Source organism: Amblyomma mixtum, chromosome 3, assembly GCF_055824585.1.
Source record: "Amblyomma mixtum isolate Tamu chromosome 3, ASM5582458v1, whole genome shotgun sequence".
Lineage (NCBI taxonomy): Eukaryota > Metazoa > Arthropoda > Arachnida > Ixodida > Ixodidae > Amblyomma > Amblyomma mixtum.
The window spans coordinates 359,751,298-359,762,534 of record NC_143014.1 but is presented as its reverse complement, the minus strand read 5'-3'; the positions used below and the strand labels follow the sequence as shown (position 1 = coordinate 359,762,534).

Here is an 11,237-nt window from a genome sequence, read left to right as displayed (position 1 = left end):
TGTCCCTCTCTACGGTGTCATACTCAGTATGCAGAACAGTTAAGGCACTATTTTGTGGAATGTGGAATCTCACTGAATGGCAATGAGCTTCCTGTGTACAGTATTCACAACCTGGTCCATTTGCCTAGCGATAGCCTGCATTTTGGTCCACTGGACACATTTAGTGCCTTCCCTTTTGAAAATTACCTGCAAAAGGTAAAGCGACTTGTGCGGACAGGCAGAAAGCCTCTTGAACAGCTTGCCAAACGGGTTGAGAAAATTCACAGCCTCTCCCCTACAAAGTTGCCAGCAGCCATCACAACCAAAACCTGCCAAATAGTTCTGTCATCTTGTCATTCTGATGGCCCGACTTGTGGAATTCAGTGTCAAGCACAGTTCCGAAAGGCAAGCTTTGCTAATTCAGATTTAACGACTGCAGGGCCTGAGAGATTTGCACTTTTGAAAGATGGTCGTATCATAGGCATCTGTAACTTTTTCCAGTGTGAATCTGAGGTTATTGTTATAGGTCAAGAGCTTGAGCATGTTGAAAGCCTGTACAACCATCCATGCAATTCTTCCACCGTTTCTTGTTATGCTGGTCCTGGGCTTTGTCAGCAGCTCTTGCCTTATGCGTCTTCTGACTTAGCCTGCAAGGGTATGGTCCTCACATTTGGAAAGAGGCTAGCTTTCTTTCCACTTTTTCATATGTTTTGAGCCAGCTTGTGCCATATTTTCTACAGCTAAAGGAGGACCCTAGTCTTTGAAAAAAAACATTTTGTTATTAATGAACTCAAAATTATGAAATTTTCAAGGGACATGTATTTTTGTGTCCTGATCCTAAATATAATTTAGTTTCATGTGAAAGAAGTCCTTGTGTGCTTGTGCAATATGTTATGCAAGTCATTTCGAGAGACCATTTAAAAACATTTCCCTGCAAGGAACTTGCTGAAATGCATGACACTGGTTTGTCTGGACATTAAGGAGTGCAGTAAGGGCAAAATTATCATCCTGTCTGTTATAGAAGTTGAGTTATAGAGATTTGAAGTTGCCGCTTCAGGAATGGCAAGGAAAGTTGGTATACTGGTTTCTGGAGTGGCAACTTAGAAACCTTAACTCAAGTTGTAAGATAGACAGCAGGATAATTTTACCCTTATTTCATTCCTTGACGTCAAGGCAAACCAATGGCGCACATTTAGCAAGCTCCCTGCTGCAAACATTTTTGAAAGGTCCAAAAATTTACTTAACATATTGCATAAGTGCACAAGGACTTGTTTGACATACTTTACATATTTCGAATCAGCGTGGCAAAATACATGTTCCGTGAAGATTGCATACCTGACTTCATTAATCAAATTTTTTTTTTAAAGACCAGGGTCTCCCTTTAAACGTCTGTTGTCAATGTAATCATGAATTGTCTCCATGTTTCAGACTTCCGAGTAACGGGGGTTTACTGTGAACATTTGCCGAGCCATTTCATCTAATCTTTTTGATGTGGTTTCTCTTCTGCACAGTCCTTCCAAGATTTCACATGAAAACTGGATGTAACGAAAACTTGCTTGCAAAGGAAAATTGCAGATTTTCTCAATTTTGTTATATCTAATATTAATTCTGTTTCCCCCCAGGTATCATTTCGTTGAGTTTTTAAGTGACAAGAGCACATACGTTGTTCCATCGTCATGGCTTTTGAATGATGCAACATCAGCATTTGCTTATTGGCCTCCGGCTAAAACAAAATTGGATGCCATCAAGGCAATGACCTCAAAGGAAGCTGATTGATGAAAAATGGAGCCTCCATGAAGTTAGAGCCGTCGCCACAAAAGGTAATGTTTATTCTTAGCGAAATAATATTAACTGCTGACTACGGTTTGCACGCGCGTTTAGATACCCTCAAGGAGGCACTGGACAGACTGACTGATACCGAAAACACATCAAGCCTCGACTCTGACACTGATCACGAGAGGCAATCTCGCAAAGTTCGGAAGCGGCGCTTGCTGTCAAGCTCAGATGAAGAGGGCCTGGTGGTGGAGCCGCCACACCAGCTAAAAGGTACCCAACCCCTAGTAGTGTCTTCATTCTAAATGGTATATTCAAGAGCTGACTTGAACTGTTCACTACTTTTTGCCCAGGTTATTTTTGCAGTTTTCCTGCATGCATGTTTGCAGGGTTTATTGTTTAATTTTCAGAAATTCTCAGTATTTCACTCCCCTAGGCCTTCTTATATATGAAAAACAGTTCGCAGGCTGCCACCGCCGCCAACACCGCCACCTTCTGCGAGACCACATGTGCGGCAGCCGTTGAGCCCAATGCCAACCCTGTCCAAGGCTCATTGCCGTGAACTGACAGGTAGGGAGGGCTACTAGAAATTGGCAACCAGATTTAAAATGCACTGTGAATATAACAAGTAAAAACTGTGCATTCAGTGGGTGAATCATACTTTAATTTAAACTGTAAGAATAGTTTTATGCCAAAGTTTACCTGTTGTTTCTGTACCGACTTTTAAAAGACATACATAGGTGCTATTAGGGGAACCATGAGAAGTCAATTCACTGCTTCCTTGACTGTGATCTATAGTACTTGAATATCAACACTTTAAATTCGTATGGAGCTGACAGGATTATTACGAGCAGCTCTCATGGAAAGCATTGCATGTAGTTGTATTTTGTAACAGCCTGCAGGGAACCAGAACTCCTCCCGGTTCCAGTGTCCAGGACAGAGACCAGCGAGGCTGCAATACCTCTGCTGTCAGCAACCCTAGGTCAGCAGCTGCCTGCGGTGTCTCCACCACCAGCAGCAGAAACAGCAGCACCACAGCAAAGTATGTTAGGCTACTGTTATTTTAAAGAATGACAAATTGGTTAATCTATAAAAAAATTATGTTCACTGTGATTAACCTGTTTGTCTTGGCACTCTAAAACCATACCTCAGTATTTATGAAATCTCTATTTAGCAATCTCTATTCCAGTGAGCATCCAAGCAGACTTTGAGAAGCTTAACTTGAGTTGTAAAGCCGCCGCGGTGGCTCAGCAGCTATGGGGCTCGGCTGCTGACCCAAAAGACGCGGGTTCGATCCCGGCCGCGGCGGCTAGAATTTCTTCGGAGGAGAAATTCTAGAGGCCCGTGTATTGTGCGATGTCAGTGCACGTTAAAGAACCCCAGGTGGTCGAAATTTCCGGAGCCCTCCACTACGGCGTCTCTCATAGCCTTAGTCACTTTGGGACGTTAAACCCCATAAACAAAACCAAACCTAACTTCAGTTGTACATAGAGAGGGCTGCTAGCAGACAAGTGTACCGGATGTTTGAAACCAGCTGACAGTGTTTGAAACCGAGAGAAGCATAGGGGACCAATTTTATGATGGTTTCAATTGGTGAGAAATTATTAGCATAACCATTTCAAAGATGGGAGATATATGGAGCAAAGAGCAGAAGAAAACCACATAATGCTGGTGAGATCTGAACCTATGACCTCAGCATATCTCGTACGGTGCTCTGCCTGTCGCTGCAGTATTTGTCCAGATATGCATAAAAGTAGAAGGCTGGAGAAGTGATTGCCTTCTCCTCTGTTTTGTTATAATCTTTTCTATGTAAAGGAAAATTGCACAACTAGTTGTAGACTGATGAACACAACAATGGAAAGACAAAACTTCCCGTATGCTTTACTTTGTTTCAATGACCATTGGCTTCTTTCATGGGCTGACAATGTGCGTATTCAACGGCGGGGCCGAGAAGTTTGGCAAATTTTGATGGGAGTGCATTCCTTGGGTGTTGCCTCGCAACAACCATAGCATGACAAGATTTCGATGAGAAAATGATCAAAGGGCCCTTTCATTTTGTGAGGATTTTGTGGGACGAGAATAATGCTTATACTAGGATACTGTTTTATTTGCAGTGGACGCAAGCCAACCCGCGACATTGCAGGCAATTTTGGACGCAGTTCAAAACCTTCACCGACGTCATATCTGTAAGAACAGCAAGCATATATTTCAATTTACAGTTAAATCATAATGTAAATGCGTCTGTGTCGTGGTTTAATGGTTTCGATTTGTTTTGTGTTCCTGATAAAGGTGTTGGATCTCGAGTTCATTTTTCAAAGTTACAGGAAATGTTGTATCACCTAATACCTCTTCAATCTTTCCAGAAAACAAAAACTTCATGAACAGCCCTTTTTAACTGGAATAAATCATGTCGCAATGCTGTCAAAGATATATTGGCTGTACATGCAAAATGCGGTGATGACAACTCTGAGTAGCTTGCATGGCTTATTGAGAGGGTAGCAGAATGGCACAGCGTCTTTAGAAGTTCACAACTACACTGAGTGAAATTCAGTGGTAGCAATGCGAATCGCAGCAATGAAGATGCTCGAGATGTGAAGTGTCGACAGATTAGTTTTCTTTACTTACGTTGCTCACAGATGATCTTAAAAAGAGAAGTGCTTAAACATGTCTCTCCTTTACACTTTCTAGGCTTTGAAAAAGAAGTTATGAAAAAACTTGCAGGCGTCCTCGTGACGGTAAATGACCTGCGTAAAGAGCAACGCAGCAGATCAGTTCAAGCTGCTGTAAGGCTGCCAGCAGACTGCCCTGGTTTGCCGGTAGTGTCGCTGGAGGCACTGATTTCTTTTGACGCTTATCTGCAAGATGAGCAGCACATGCAGTCTTTGGTATGTAGTTAGTCCTTTAGAGCATTTTACTTGAGAGATCTAGCGTATATATATTCATGTAGGAACCCAACTCCGCAAAGAGCTTTTATGTCGGAGGCAATGTGAGCACTAATTAAATTTCAGGGAAAAAAATTGAAGCTAAGGAAAGCTTGTTCGTGGCTGTAGACACTTTACTATACAAACCTCAGCTATTTGTTTCAAGTATTGTTAAAAGGCTATAGCCACCTCATTTTAGTTGCGTTTTCTTCTTTCAAATGATGCGTTAGACGTTAAAATACATGAATGGTGTATTTTGGTTTCTCATGCGCTCATGCTATTTTGGTTTCATCAATTGAACGATGGCTGTGATGTGTGGTGGACTTTTAGGTTGCTCGAGGCATGAAGAAGAAACCTGCAATATTAACGCTGATACATAGTTTTAATTGACTACAACACCTAAACCAGTCTGCTTCGAGAGCTGGGACGACAACAAATGGCATATCAGTAGTTATATTGCCACTTTTTTCACACCTCATGTGACCTGACGGCCAAATCCATTTCACAGCCGTCATTTAGTTGTGAAACCAAAACATCATCGAGAAGAAATGCAATTACAATTTATATAATGGTCGTATATGTGAATACACGGGCTGATCCATGTATATTAAGGTCTAAGGTATCAGCTGAAAGAAAACACTCAAGCAAAAATTTTGGTGTCTATAGTCCTTTAATTGGTATACCAGAGCTGTACCTGAAGATAGACTAAACACGCATGCATTTCAACAGTGTGGCCTTAGAAAAATCTATGCACATAACCCTTTCTGCGGTTGAGGCACTTGGCAGGGCCAGCACGTCTACATGAGCGTAATGTGCTTGAACTTCAGTGCAGCCTTTTTCTTTTTCCAGGTCTCATATTTTGCATTAAAAGGGGGCACAGATGCAAAGGATACTGTGCGGCGAATTTTGAAGGCAACAGTAAGCAAGCCTGTTGCCCTGTAGTGCAGCTGGGCAGGCTCAAGGGGCCTAAAGCATAGCTTTAAGAGCCTCATCAACATTCTGAGCCTGCTTCTTGGTAAGTAATGCCGTCCATAAACTGGAATAGTGTGCAGTGGTGGGAGTGTACAGCCCAACTACTACTAGGTACTACTACCTTAAGAGCTATGTGCAGCATTCCTCAGTTAGGCTGCTCGGCTGCTGACCCGAAAGACGCGGGTTTGGTCCCGGCCGCAGCGGTTGAAATTCTTTGGAGGAGAAATTCTAGAGGCCCGTGTACTGTGCGATGTCAGTGCACGTTAAAGAACCCCAGGTGATCGAAATTTCCGGAGCCCTCCACTACGGCGTCTCTCATAGCCTTAGTCGCTTTGGGACGTTAAACCCCATAAACCAAACCTCAGTTAGGCTTAGCCAGTCATCAACAGTGAGCGTAGGTAAGGGATAGACACAAAGGAAGGCGTGGAGAGAAGGTCAGGCATGTGCAAGTGTGAGCCTTTCCGTCTCTACCACTGGGAAAACCCTGCAGTGACTACTTAAGGCTCCATGCAGGTGCAGGGCTCTCTAGACTATATGAGCGTTTCGGTGAGCATAAGGTCACAAATGAAAGTGCTTAGTTCGCGAAGACTTAGCTCGTCACGTAGCCAAAACTGGAATCGAGCAGAAATATCACTCCCAGGCAGCAATGCATGCAGCAGAGGGGAAGTGTAGTGCTTGGGACGCTGCACGTCAATGTGAGGCCAGAGCCAGCTACTGTGTGGCGGGGGTGTAGAGGATGAATGCGCTTGAAACAAGGTTATATACCTTGATCAAAATGTAGATGCTGCCAGTGTAGAGACAAAACGAGATGTCTCAAACATGCAGCACTGCATGCTGCCGAAGGTATTGCTGAATTTTGCATTGAAAGTGAGCCTTAGAACTTTTGACCCAACAGCTGAGTCTGGAAATAATGTAAATTTCATGCATACTCTGATAAAATTTCTCAGAAAAATTTGGAAATGGGTTGCAGACAATATTATTTTTATTTCTAATATTCATTGCAGGAGCATAAATGTGTTGTACTTCCACATAATGTTGACAGAAGAATGAAGTGGAAAAAGGCTCTGAAGATGTAGCAGTTGTGTGTTCAGGCTTTTCGAACTCTTCTTTCATTTCCATTTCTGCAACATGCTGGCTAACCTACCCCAGATATCTGTTTCAGTGTTGTGACAGCAAATGTATCTCCATGTTGAAATACCTGCTTATTGGTTTCGTGGCATTAATTAGTAAAAGACAAATCATTGTGTGTGCAGAGGCTCCTAGCTTTACCAGAAATGTCGAAGTACATGGTGGTGCAGACATTTAGAGCGTGCATTGACAGCAAATTTTTCAGAATGTACAGCACATGCACTCATCCCTTGCGATAATGGCTGCAATGCTTAACGCGGTGGTAAAGGCACGGTGTGTATATATGGCATCAGCAAATCCAACCCCATGGAATTCTAATTACCATATGATCTCGTATAAGGGCTGCAGCCATAAATGGGGTGCCCCTCGTTTTGAACTGCATAGTTAAAAAACATGGTTATACGTTATTTTTTTAAAATTCATGTATGGACCACACCTTCCAAATTCACAGCCCAAATTAAAAAAAAAGTGCACCCCTTTCATGAGTTTATACAATATCACAACTAAATTTTATGCAGAGGCCTGTACTGACACACTGATTTTTCTTTCAGTGCTTTACATGAACAATAACAGTTCAGCTTGTCCTGCAGCCACAGTTTGTGTTCTTAGCTTTTTCCTTAGTGAAGCATTTCATACAATTTGCAGTGTGTCTGTTTCTTCTGAAAATTCATTTATCGCTGATTTGTTTTGGTGTGCGTATTTGTTAATTTTATGGCATTGGTGTGCATGTACTCTGTTTTGGCAGGTGCAACACGCCGATTGTTTGACACCACAGAAGCATGTGTCACAGATGCCACGAAGAGGTGGCTGATGTTCGCGGGGGACCAGGAAGGGGGCCGGACTGCAAGGCGTCATGCAGCCTTAATGGCTGCATCCAGCACTTAAATATTCTGTGTATACAAATAAATGCATGAAGTAAACGTACTACAGGATTTTGGCTGTGTATTTAGTAGTGCTCATCTGTTGTCTGTAGAGTACAAAACAATATTCCTGATAGATGTGCAGAACGTAAAGCATGGGAACATTATTGCAGCTATACAAGCTAATCAATTGCAAATCTAGGACTAGGTGGTTATGCCTCACTCGTTCATGGAGCATTGCAGCAAGTCTGCTTGCTTCTGGAACGTCGATATCTACTGCCCGAGTACAGGGCTGTTCAATGAACAATGGTTTTTTTCTGCCTTTTGATGTTGTTAGTCCCTTTTGAACCTAAGGTTTGTTAATTTTATATGGCAGAAATTTTTACTACAGCATTTTCCGGGCTCTTTTTTTCCAGTTTATCTGAAAAACATCCTTCATTGAGATGACCTCGTGATTTGTCTGTTGCTGTTTGCTCAAGTCGCTGCACATATCTCTCATTCAGTGCAGCAGTGAGAATAAAATATGCAACTGTAGATAAGATTAACAGCATAAAAAATGCATTTGCAAAGTGTTCCAACAGTTATTGAATTCACGGTGCCTCACCACATTTGAATATTGCTGTAAATGTGGAGCAAAAAAGATGCGTGCAGACTGGCAGATTTACAAAAATGTGCAATTTTTAGATGCCTGGTCCAATACAGTACTTTGCATCTTCCTTTGCAGAAGTATTTTGCAGCAGTGCAATCAGCTGCTGTACTGTTGCATTTTACACCATGCTGCCAAGTGGCGATAATGGTGTTTTTTGAGACCATCATCTCCTAGAAGGGATTGTATATGTTTGAGATGTTTGACAAGTGGTGGCCCCAAACTGCTTGCAGAATACCTCACAGAATGGTCCAGGGAGGGCTAGAAGCAGCTGCAGGTACTGAAAAAACAAGGTGCTAGGAAAAAGCTAGAATATTAATTGGCCAACATGATTGGCCTACAAGCAAAGAAACTGCTTGGATTCAACATGGTGTTAGAGTACAGGCCCTATGATGGCCCAGGGCATTTCCAATGATTGTCCATGCTTGGCCTTCCTTACATTGGCCAATGGTTGGTCTTGTCACCACATCCAAGCAAAAATTTTGATTGGTGTCCAGCATTTTGCCAATCATGGAAGCATTGGCCACTGATGATTTGCCTTGCTTGGGCCAATAAAATTCTGCTGCTTGGGATGTTATCTGGCGGGTATTGGAGAGTTTTTGCAAGACTTTGATGGCTGCTGAGTGGGCCCTTCCTTTTGCAAAATTTCGGATTGCTGTTTTGGAGTCACTTATGATGTATTTGGCAGTGGTGGAGGTAATTGCTAAAGCTATGGCAGCTTCTTCGGCCTCCTCCGGAAATTTTGTTTTATCTATTGTCGCCGATGCAAGGGGAGAACCTCGATGATCGAAAACTGCCAGAGAAAAGGCGTCTCTGTCCGCATGTTCTGCCACGTCCACGTGCGCCGTGTCTTTCTGAACTGAAAATCTTTCGTGAAGTTTTTGTGCCCTAGCCTTTCTTCTGTCCGTACCGTAGTGTGGATGCATGTTTTTGGGCAGAAGAGGGACTGTTAGATGTTCGTGCACGTGTCTTGGAATTGGCAAGGTGTGTTTACGGATTCCTTCATATTGTATTCCTGCTTTCTTTAGGATGAAACGTCCCGTTTCAGTGCCTGATAGTCTTTCTTTCAGGCAAATCTGTTTTGGTTACTTTTTAAAAATTGATTATAAATCTGTTGTCACTTTCATCTTACATTACATTACTGATAGTTAGGGTTATTTTATTTCAATAATAGCATAAGCCGTATGGCTTATGTAGCCGCATGGCTGCGCTCGGGTGGATGCCAATGAGTAATTACTCCCTTATTACAAATCTACTCCACCTTGGGGGATTCCCCTAAACATCTGACCAATAGCATAAGCACTTTTTAGTGCACTTTAGTGCTGCTCAAATTCATTTGAACCAGTGCCTCCTGAACAAGCGCCACCTTGTTATGCATCAGCTCCAACATCAAAGTGCTGAGAGTTTGCCCTTTTGTTAAGAGGTTAATTCACACATATCCCGTCGATATAGCTCATAACATCGTAATGATCTGCTGAATTGAATCTTAATTTGGTTTTCAGAACGTTTCAAACTACCGCAGCTTTAATCGTAGCTTTTATTGTGACTGGTTTTAATCGATTAACATTGTGATTAACATCTTATAATCAGGTACGTCTATGGAAAAAGCCATTGCTGAGAGAGCAGCTAAGCCGATGAGGCCATAGAGCTAATATACCAACTGATGAGGCCGATGATACCACAAATGATGCCTTTGTTATAATTGCTAAGCAGACAGTTTTACAATATGGGGTAATCTGGAACATTTTCCATCGCAAAATTTAATGTACATGGCAAATGTGAGCGACGGACTTCGATGACAAAACGATCATTTTCCTTCTAACGTACTGCTTCAGGTGTGAGCAAGAAAATGTTCTAGTAATTCAATTAATTTCATACAAAACTACGTGGTGTAGACCAACGTTCAGTTTGTGTATAGTATGCGTTTCTCTCTCTCTCTCTCTCTTTCTTTCTTTCTTTCTTCCGCTCAGCGGCAGCGGCGGCAAGCCACACATCCAAACGGGCATCTGATTATTCAGCAACAACAAGAAAAATCACCAATAACGTTTGCTGATTAGTAGCAATAATTACAGCAACTAAGCTCGACCACTTTTGCGCAATTTTTTTTTTACGGTACTTCTACTGCTTCTACAGAGCGCTAAATTTCGCTCGCCACTACGGAGTCCATCTGGCAACGCGGGTCCTCCTCACAATTGAGAGTTTTTCTCATGCGTGTGGTAACAGCGTCGCTTTCCGAAGGTGGAGATGTTTATGTTTCTGCTCAGGCGGAACGGCGACAATGTTACCTTCGTCCGGCTATTTTAGCCAGCTGCCCTGCCCTTTCTTCGCGTCGGGTCTCTGCGAGCGGCCGCACTGCCACTTCAGCCATGAGAAAAGGGTGAGCCCCACCGTCCGGCGGCCCTGCGCGATTTTTCACTCGAGCAAATAAAAAAAAAGCACTGTGTTTTGGCCGAGACGTCCCTTCTCAACGCCACTGATGCGCAAACCGCACCACGCGGGACGAGCACCGATGTCTCCCTGTGTTGAGGTGTGGTCTAGCTGAATTAGCTTCGACCCAGGTTTCCCTCGAAAAACAGGCCCGCAACAAGCCCGCAGCGACTGAAGGCGTGATCTGCGGGCCTGTTGTTTCGAGGACAGTTTCGCGAACAAACAATGCTTCTACAAGAAGCTTCTACAAGAAGCTTCTACACACACGTGTCCCTCAGCACAAACCTAAACTGGAACCTGCAGAAACTCGGAAGCTATAGCTCATTTGTGGACATCGTCTCACCTATTGTAAGATTTCGCTCGCGAGCCAAACAATGCAGCAAGCCCGAAAGAAACGCAGAGAGAGAATAAATGCGGCTGAAATATTACTAGCACAGGCTCTAAACCTTTAGCTCCTCGGTTGCAGCGTACCGAGCGATCGAGTAGCGCTGTAGGGATGAACGTTTAGCTTAAGTGCAGCTAAAGCTGCCT

At 43.1% G+C, this 11,237-nt stretch overlaps 1 pseudogene; it reads left to right on the top strand.

Annotated features, from left to right (window-relative positions):
• Window positions 1–10,484: 10,484 nt before the first annotated feature.
• Window positions 10,485–11,237, top strand: part of LOC149356504 (uncharacterized) — a 41,053-nt pseudogene continuing 40,300 nt past the window's right edge.